The following is a 10,147-nucleotide window of genomic DNA, read 5'->3' on the forward strand; positions in this document are numbered from 1 at the left end:
TCAGTTTTCTCACCTGTAAAATGGGAATAGCTGTTCTCCCTCCCACTTAGACTGTGATCCCCTATGCAGGACAGGGTCCTTGCCCTATATAATTAACCTGTACCTTTCCCAGTGCTTAGAACAGTGTTTGACACAGAGTAAGCTCTTAGAAAATACCATAGAAAAAAGAATCACAATGAAAGACTTAGGCCAGGTTCTGCCCATAACACGAGCCTGTGCTGATAGAACACGGTCTGCATGTTGCCACAAGTATATTGGATGATGCTTGGAGCTTCTCCTGGTTCCCTCCTGGGTGGGGCAGGGCCCCCAGGATGAGAGTGGGGACGGCCTCTCGGATCTCCCAGATCGTGAGGGAGCAGCTGAGGCTCATGAAACCCACAGGCCCTTCCCTTCCCCTCCCTCCACAGTGATAGAAAATGTGAAAACAGTTCCCTTATAGGGAACTTGGATTCGCTCTTACTGTTTTTCTTGTTTTCATTGCTTTTTTATGTTACTTTGTTGTTTCTATCCTTTCAATCTTTCCTTGTATGTCCCTTGACTTTGCCACTAAACCTTAGTGTGTGAGCCTCTTAATCAATTGTAATTAATTGTGGTATTTATTAAGCACTTATACCGTGCCAGTCACTGTACTAAGCACTGGAGTGGATTCAAGCAAACTAGGTCAGACACAGTCTCTGTCCCACATGGGGCTCACAGTCTTAATCTGCATTTTACACATGAGGTAACTGAGACACAGAGAAGTGACATGACTTGCTCAAGGTCAAACAGCAGGCAAGTGGCAGAGCCAGGATTACAAACTAGGTCTTTCTGAATACCAGGCCCGTACTCTACCCACTAGGCCATGCTGCTCTTGAAAGCCAGGAGGAATGTCTAATTTATCCTCCCTTGTACTTTATCCTCCTTATATCCTCCTCGCAAACAGTATAGTGTTTCTCACTCAGCAGACTCTCTATAAATTCTACTGAAGGAATAAATGGGTGTGGAAAGAAACGTTTTGGCACAGGTGCATGTTGTTAGCCACGTTACATTTGCTACACATATTACACACATGCTACACAGACTACACATAGCTACATTTCCTAACCTCTGCCTCAGTCTCTCTATACTGTGCTATGCGTTAATTTTTTGTTGTAGTGTTTTGCAGTTTCTTGGTGACTTTACCATTTTATATTATTGAATTCAATGAAACAATCATGAGTAGTAAAACATATGAACATTCCGCCCGTGGTGGATGTTACAGTTCAGGAATGGGACTTGAAAATATTAGTCATGGTGGTATCTTTCAATCCTTAATTCCCATTGAGCCAGTGGTTACACTACTGTGATTTTCAGATGCCCCAAGGTTCTTCAAGAACACAACCCCTTGTGTTATAGGAGATCTCTCCATATCACATTTTAGGGCATCTTACCTTCTCCTCATTGTTCTGGCTGAAATGGTTTAGAACCATGTTTGAAATTTGCTTCTCAGATTTCCATTAAAGACAATTGGCTGAAACTAAACATGGCTGCTACTTAGAACACTGCCTTTCTTTTGGAAAAGAGATTTCAGAAGAGGCCTTATACCTGGCTTAGCACAATTCAGATCAAATCTGTCTACTGTGTTCTCGTCTCCACTAACACAATAATTAAGTTTTAAATGGAGGTTTTACCTGAAATCGAGATCTTCCCGATTTGTCTCGACCCTTCCACCTCCAGAACAAAACAGCCCCTATAAAGGATTTTAGAAACATTCGGCTCACTAAGGCCCAGTATTTTCCAGCAGACATTAAGGAAGGATACTCCTGCATAAAAACATGGTATTGCAGCCACAAAGTAATTAGCAATTGTGCAGGTGAACAGTGTTTTCTTTTTGCTCTTTAATACTGAAAAAAAGGCCTTAGCTCATAGTTGATGTATTGGCATAGTATCAAGTAATAAACCCTCCTTCTATTGTTCTTCTAAGATCCCTGCCCCAGGGGAGGTTACCTCCTCTCAGACAGTTTGCTCTGAAAAAACAGCACAGCCACCAAAACGGCCCATCCATCAACAGGGAGCTTTAGTGAAGCGTTACCCCAGCCCCGGCATCGACCACAAGATCTTCCACCTAAGGTGGGTGGAAAATTCCATTCTGAGTTTTGTACTTTACATAAAGGAAGTGAAACAAAGAGCTCGCAGCATTGCTGGGAATGGAAAAGAGTCAATCAGGCTATTGCGGGAGTCAGGGGAGGGTTCGAATTCTAACTGCCCCCCCATGCATCTGGGAGAGAACACCTCTACCTTGTCAAGATGGAACCAAGCCTCCCCACCCCAGTCGGAAACACGTTTTTATTCCATGTGACTCCAGACCCTTCACTTGGTCGGCATGAGCACAGAGGCTCTGGCCTGAAATCCTCTCAGAGAAGGCCGTCCCATACCTTCATCTAGCAAGAATTACTTTTTGATCCATTACAGATGTTTTCCTCTCTGAGAAATACTGCAATGGATAGTTCTCTCCAAAAATATTTAGCTTCACACTATAAAAGTGACATTCTGTGCCGTGCTGTCTAGCACGAAGGCCCGGAAACCTGAAGAGTAGAGCCATGGCAGGGATCTGTTTGGGTTTGTTAGTTGTTGTTCTTTTTCAAACAGACATTTTTGACATTTCCCCTAAGTCAACTTTTACCACCATTCGTCTAAACCAAAATGCACTTTGCTTTCCAAACATCTAACATGCCTCAGCCGGTTCCCATTGCTTCATCCACTCTTCGCCTATACAATCTATCAAGAATGTTAAACACCAAAGACATCCAAGGCTAAGAGTCGTGTTTGCAGGTTATTAGCTGGCCATTAATCATTTTTCTCCTTTTTTTTCTTTGTAAACATTACATGTTGCTGCCTCCCTTTGAGCGGGCCCAGAAAGGACTCAAACCACTCCCAGTCCCTCCAGTAATGGTCAATTGGAGCCTACTGGGTGGGAAAGAAGCCACTCACAAACCACACTCTACCCACTCCACTGCCATCTGGACTGCCATCAGCCCTGCCCCTGCCCTGCTTGGAAAGAGCACAAAAATTTGAGTTGGTAGACATGATCCAAGGACTAAAAGACTAGGTCATATGTGTATTTTTTTCCCCAGCATTAATAGGCACTGAATGAATACTATCACTACCAGTAGCAGTAAAATTGGGGAAGCAGAGTGGCCTAGTGGAAAGAGCACATGCCTGTGAGTTCAGAGGAACTGGGTTCTAATTCCAGCTCTGTCAGTTGCCTGCTGCGTGACCTCGGACAAGTCACTTATTCATTTTCAATCACTTATCTTCTCTGTGCCTCAGTGCCTCAATAGCTGTCCTTCCACCTACTTTGATTGTGAACCCCATGTGGGATTATTTTGTATCTATCCAGACTTTGTAGTGCTTAATTTAACTAGTGCTTAACCCGAAGTAAATGCTTAACAAATACCACAATTATCATTATTATTGTACTATTACTGCTGCTCTACTACTACTCCATGATGGCAGCCCAACAATCCCTGGGTTCGATGAGCCACAGCAGCACAGAAGTAGGTGTGAGGAGTGGAGCATCAGACTCCCTTGGGCAGCTGCAGCGTACCTCCTTGGATGGCAACTCAACAGGGTTCCAATCTCAAGGAATGAAACTGAAAACCACTGAGTGAGTCAAGATAGTAATTTTCCCCACAAGACAGGCAATCTTAGATAACTAGTGTGTCTGGAGAGAGGATTCTGGTTCCCAGCATTAAGTGATGATGCAAAATTTAAGCACCAACTTTTCATTTTGAGTGCTGAAGACTAAACAATGGTGGAATTTCAAGGGAGAGGCTAGTGGGGAGGGCGGGTAGTGAAAAGGGGCAGGGAAGAGAGATCTGACCAGAAATCAAATCAAAGTGACCAGACATTCAGCATCCATGTGGGGCATGGGAAGGAGGGGGGGCAAGAGGCAGTCAAGCTTTTGGGGTTCTGTCCCACAATCTGTAAAGCCAGAATCAGGATCCTTTTCAGATGGAGTAATGATAGTGGTGCAGTAGCAGCTGTTCTGTTGCTGAATAGAAAGAGTTGCTGTTACCACTTCTGAAAAAGAGTGGTTATTCCTCACCTTTGGTGGTGGCGCACTCCCTACCATACGTGAACTACCCCACGGGAGCCTGGGAGGAAGGTTTAGACCTGAACAGAAACACCTCCTCTGTAATCCCTGGAAATTATTTTCAGCCTCTAAAGGCCAGTTCAGGCTAGCAGGGTGGCTGAGATTACTACAAATTTCCAACTACTTGCCGCTGCCTACCACTGCCTGTTGCTGCCCACCACATAGTGGAAACTCCAGAGCACAGATAAGCACCTCCAATCCATCTCTAGCTCTCCTTTTTTATCTCACCCCATTTCCACTTCTCACCCCATTTGCTTTTTCCTTCTCTCCCTCCCACTTTCCTTTTCTCCTCCTCTTTCTGCTTCATTATTCTCTCTCTCACCTCTTTTTGGCTTCATCCCCATCCCACTGGAGGTATCCTAAGGGAGACAAAGAAATGCAGAGGGGGAAGAGAGAGGAAAAGAGAGGGGGAGAGAATGAAGCAGAGAGAAAGTAAGAGAGAGAAACAGAGAGAGATATGCAGCATGGCCTATTGGAAAGGACACAGGCCTGAGAATCAGAGGAGCTGGGTTCTAATCCTGACTCCACCAGTTGCCTGCTGTGTGACTTCATTTAAGTCACTTAATTTCTCTGTGCCTTCCTTTTTTAATGAGTGAAATGGGCATAAAATACCTGCTCTCCCTTCCTCTCAGACTATGAGTCCTGTGTGAGACAGGGATTGTGTCAGACCTGCTTATCATGGATCTACCACAGTGCTTAGCACTATGCTTGGCAGATAGTAAACAGTTAACCTACATCACTGTATTACATATTATTATTAGTATGACTATTATTATTATTATTACTATTAATAGTAGTAATAGTATCCCACAGACTCAGGCTTTTCACTGCAAAAGGCCCCAGCATCTTTAGCTCCAGCTTCTTCCTCAACTTCCATCTCAGCAGGGTGAGTTCAAAGTGGGACCTGGACAGATACAGGCTGTGGCTGTACCTGAACCTGGGCTAAGCCTCGAGAAGGGAGTCATGCTGGTCTGGATCAGGGACACTCAGAATTGAGGTCAGTCAGTGGTGGGGAGGTAGGACTCCTAACCCAGGCCACCTCTGATGGGAGTTTCAAAGTCCAGGCCAGAGTCTTTGGAGAGGAGAGAGAACAGAATGCGGATGTGTAGGAGCAAAAGACAGGACCACCACAAACAAGACAGTAAATGCTTCTGCATGGTTCTTACAGCCCAGATCTTTCATTCTGAAAAATAATAATAATAATAATATTCGTTAAGCCAAGCACTGCTCTAAGCACTGATAAAGAGAGACAACGGGCTCAATGGCTCACAGTCTAGAGGGGAATAATAATACCTGTGCTTCTAGGCGGTGCTTTTATTACCAAAGTGCATTACATCAATTATTTCCTCCTCGTCACACCCTTGTGAGGTAGGGTTCGCTATTATTACCCCCAATTTACAGATGGGGAAACTGAGGCATGGAAAGGTTAAGTGACTTGCCTGGGCTTCCACCGCTCCACGCTGCCTCTGATGCTCATTGGAGGCTTGGCTGGGCATTCATCTCCTGGAGACTGTGAGCTCACTTTGTGCAGGGAATGTGCCTCTTCGTTGTTGTACTGTACTCTCCCAAGCACTTAGTGTAGTGCTTTGTACACAGTAGATGCTCAATAAATACGATTGAATGAATGAATCTCTCTCCTACATGCACTTATAGTATCTTGACTGGAAGAAACCTGTGTTAAACACACAGTGTGAACAAACCATGCATTGAAAGAGCCATAAAACTGCTTTTGAAAAACACTTCTACCATTGAAGATTTTCACTAATTCTGACTGGTCTCCCTCACCCCCTTCCTTTCTTGACCTTATTGGTCCATATCAGGGAGGTTACACTGTACCTTCAAATGACATCCCTGTCCCTCACACACAGGTATTTTAATTCCATTTTGGTAACTGAGAGAAGGAGAGAAGAAGAAAGTCCTTTCCAGACCACTGCCACTGTGTCAACAAAATTGTTGTTCACAGCAACTCAAATCCTACCTCTACAATTTCCAGAACTTTCAGATCCTGACCACTTCCCATTCCCTTCCCCTACCCCAACCTCCATCCATCCAGTTGGAAAAATCCTGTTTTTACATTTTCCTCTGAAATGAGAGTTGCTATTCTATTTTCAGCTATTACTCATAAACTATCTGGTTAAACTCAGATTCTATTTTCTAAAAGGACATGGAGGTTTCTCTGCCTTTTCCATCAGACCTGTCACATTCTTTGGCCACTTCTAACAATGAAAGTTTGAGAAAACACAAATCACCAAATTTTTCTTGCTCCAGCAGTTCTATTACTAAAGTCTCTTAGCAAAGTGGCTTTATTAACCCCACAATGTTAGGAAAAATGCAAAATAAGATTCAAGTCTTTGAGAGAAGTTGAAACCATTTTTCCTTCCTGCACTTCATCCAGTTCCAGTAAGCCCAGGGCTAATTTTTCCCCGGAAGTGTACTCCTATAAATAGTTGATTGATACGAAGTGGGCTGTCTTACCTACTGGCAGACAGCCAGTCAGTCAAGTGGCCATATTTTGTGGAGTAGGGAGTGGGATGATGGTGCGGGTCAATAGTCCAAACATGCAGGGGGCCAGGAAGGGTAAGGCAGGAAAGAGAGACCATGATTGTGAGATGGAGGAGGAGACGCAGGCAGAAGCAAAATCACAGGTAGGTATGAGACGGTCATACATCCTCACACAGGCACACAAGCTGGAAACAACCAGATTTCAGATACACTAAGCAAGATTTACACTCATAGACCCACACTCAGACAATCATGCAAACATTCCCGTAGAGATGCATACACTAACAGGTTCACACTATCACAGAGGCACCCAGATTGAACCCACATAAACATGCAGACACCCACAAACAATCACGGAGAAATGCACACTCACACATTCACTCAGATTTTCACACAAAGTACCTACTGCCACAAATATTAACAGACTCTCTCAAACACACACACACACAAACACGGACACCTAATTGACACACAAAAATATTCAGACACCAACACGCATTCAATCAATCAGTGGTGTTAATTGAATGCTATCTGGGTGCAGAGCACTATATTAAGTGCTTGGTAAAGAACTAGACAACAGAATTAGCGGACACGTTCCCTGCCTATAACGAGATTACAGTCTCTGCAATCACTTTCTCCCAGTTTACAGTCTAGATGGGGAGAACTCCTTTGATTTCTATTGACCAGTCTTTGCTAAATTCTGCTCCTCTATTATATCCTCCCAAGAGGTTAGTCCAGCTCTGTGGACACACATGCTCATCAGATACTTTTGATGGATGAATCTAGACACTCACACAGAAATACACTTCTAGAAATTACACACACATAGAACACAAATTCATACCCACAGATCCACACCCATAGAAAGACACATACATGAAGATTCACACATGCTCCCTTAGACAGCTATGCTGAGGCTGGAATTGAACAACAGAAATGGGAGTGGGTAAATTAAAGAATCAGTCAAGCACAACCAACACCACTTCTTTATCAATCAATCAATCAGTGATATTTTTTGAGTACTGCTTAAGTGCAGAACACTGTACTAAGAACTTAGGACCATTCTTCCAGTTTGTTCCTCCAATGGTTGGCTGTTTCCTTCCCTGAGACCAAAAGGGGGTGGGAAATCCAGGCAGGGGTGATGTCTGCCCTCAGTCACTGCTCTTCTTTGCTTCCTCTTGCTACATTGTAGGCTTAAGAGTTCTCCCTCACTGCCTGGAACTCATTTGTTTTCACATCAAGCAGGGTAACTGCTCTCCCCATTATCAAAGTCCTTCTAAAATGCAACTGCTCCAGGAGGCCTTCCCTAATTAATCTCTCATTTCAGCCCCCTACTGCGACTCCAATACTCTCTTGTCACCTAACCTCTTGGGTACTTACTATCCTCTCCTCCACAGAAGTATGTACATGTCTTCAAACTCAGTTGCTTTTCCCCTACCTGTAGTTTATTTTAGTGCCTGTCTCCTCCACGAGACTGTAAGCTCCTCAAGGGCAGGGATCATGCCTGCTAAGTGAACTGTCCTCTCCCAAGTCTTAGTACAGTTGCTCTGTTAAGAATATGTGCTCAATAAATACCATCGATTGATTGATTAGCAAATTATCTCCAATGAAGGAGAGCTAGGTAGAAGAACTTGGACCTGAAACTTTGGAGTGGTGGTCTACGTTGCAATTTTAGTCCTTTAACAGGGAATATGAGAAGGGAAAAGTAAAGTTTCCTCTTCCCCACTTGGAATCCTGACGAGTTAAGTCAACACTCTTGAGAGGAAAGGATATGGACTAGGAAAGGAGTAGAACTTGGCAAAGACTGGTGACTACAAATCAAAGGAGTTCTCCCCATCTAGATTGAAGCAGGGGAGAGTAATTTCAGAGACTCTAATTTCATTATAGGTAGGGAACGTGTTGATTAATTCTGTTGTACTCTCCCAAGCATTTAGTACAGTGCTCTGCACATAGTAAGCACTCAACAAATACCACTGATTGTTTGACTGAATGTCCAAAAGATTGGATGCAGATATCGGGTGCATGTAATGAAGGCAGTGGAATTCAAATAACTGAGGACAAATGAGATGAGAAATATTGAGAAATACTACTATTACAAATTGCCAGGAAGGAATAGCAATGCAATGAGGCCTACCTAACTTGAGAAATCCTGTTAAGAGAAAGATGAAGTTTCAGGAGGAAGAAGATAAAACACATTCCAGGGTCATTTGAAGAAAGAAAGATGAAGAACAACTGACTCCCCTAGTCAAACAATGCTATTTATTGAGCACTCAGTAAGTGCAGAGCAGTATACTAAGCAGTTGTGAGAGTACAATAGAGTAAATAGGTACAATCCCTGCCCTTGGGAAGCATATAGTCTAGTGTGTCAGAGTTGCAGTTGGCAGTGGCAACGAGTTTGGAGAACAACTTGGGGGACTTAAAGGAATCTCAGAAATCAAAGGGCTAGAGTATAATTGAATTTACAAAACCAAGACAGGATAGGTGATGGGATATGTGGGATCGGTGATATCTTAGGACAGCTGTTTTGGGAAAGGTTTTAGAAATCAGGCTGATACTAAAAGGAACCATCAGTACAAATGAAATAGGAATTTGTCAGTTTATGAAAAGAGAGCAGATATTCCATACACAAAGCAGGAAATAAAGATGAAGTCAGAAAAAGTAATAAAACAGACGGGCTAAGAAACCTTTTGTTTTTCATTATGGACCTGAATGTTTAAAGAAAATTATAATTAAAAAAACTAAAATTCAAATGAGTTCCATAATCTCAGAAAATAAGAATGGGACATGGATGTATTTGGAACATTTAAAATGATGTTTATGTAATAATAAGCTGCCCCAGAAATCTCACTTCTGAAAAACCTCCAAGGATAAATAAATTAATACCTAGAACAATCTTTGTGCTTCCCAAAACAAGGTAGTGTACATTCAAGAATCACTTCATTGTGTTTCACAATCCTTTGACAGCTCATGTCTTATTAAAAACCACACCTAAAATGCTAAAAATGAGAGAAACCATGTTTGGGCAAATTCATTCAAAGAGTTAATTATGGAATCAGCCTGAGATGAACCAAAATAAAACAGAAGCATGTGGAAAGCATCAAGCTTACAATTTTTAACATGAGCAGCACTAATAGGGCTTCCTTGTTGCCAGACACACACACCCCTGTAATTCTACAAATTAGCCTGAGCTCCTGGGATCTGCAGCTGCTGCCCAGATGTGAGGATGAAAAATGAGGAAGATCTATCCAAGTTAAGCTGGATGGTTTTTCAGTTAATAAAATTACCACTATCTAGGGTTTACGGACTAGCGATTCCTATAAACGGCGGGGGTGTTGCTTTGGTAGGAAAAAACACAGAAAAGGTAGAGACAGAAGCAGTGAGCGCGGGGCAGGATTCTTCACAGGAAACTTGGTTTACAGGAAACCTCCACCTTCTCCTCACCAATCATCTCCAAGAGTTCCTCCCCTCAGGTAGGAAGAAAGCAAGGCATCTAGTTATCATGTGTCGATGAATCACTGCTGTTTTAGAGGC

This window comes from Ornithorhynchus anatinus, chromosome 3 (genome assembly GCF_004115215.2).
Source record: "Ornithorhynchus anatinus isolate Pmale09 chromosome 3, mOrnAna1.pri.v4, whole genome shotgun sequence".
Classification (NCBI taxonomy): Eukaryota; Metazoa; Chordata; class Mammalia; order Monotremata; family Ornithorhynchidae; genus Ornithorhynchus; species Ornithorhynchus anatinus.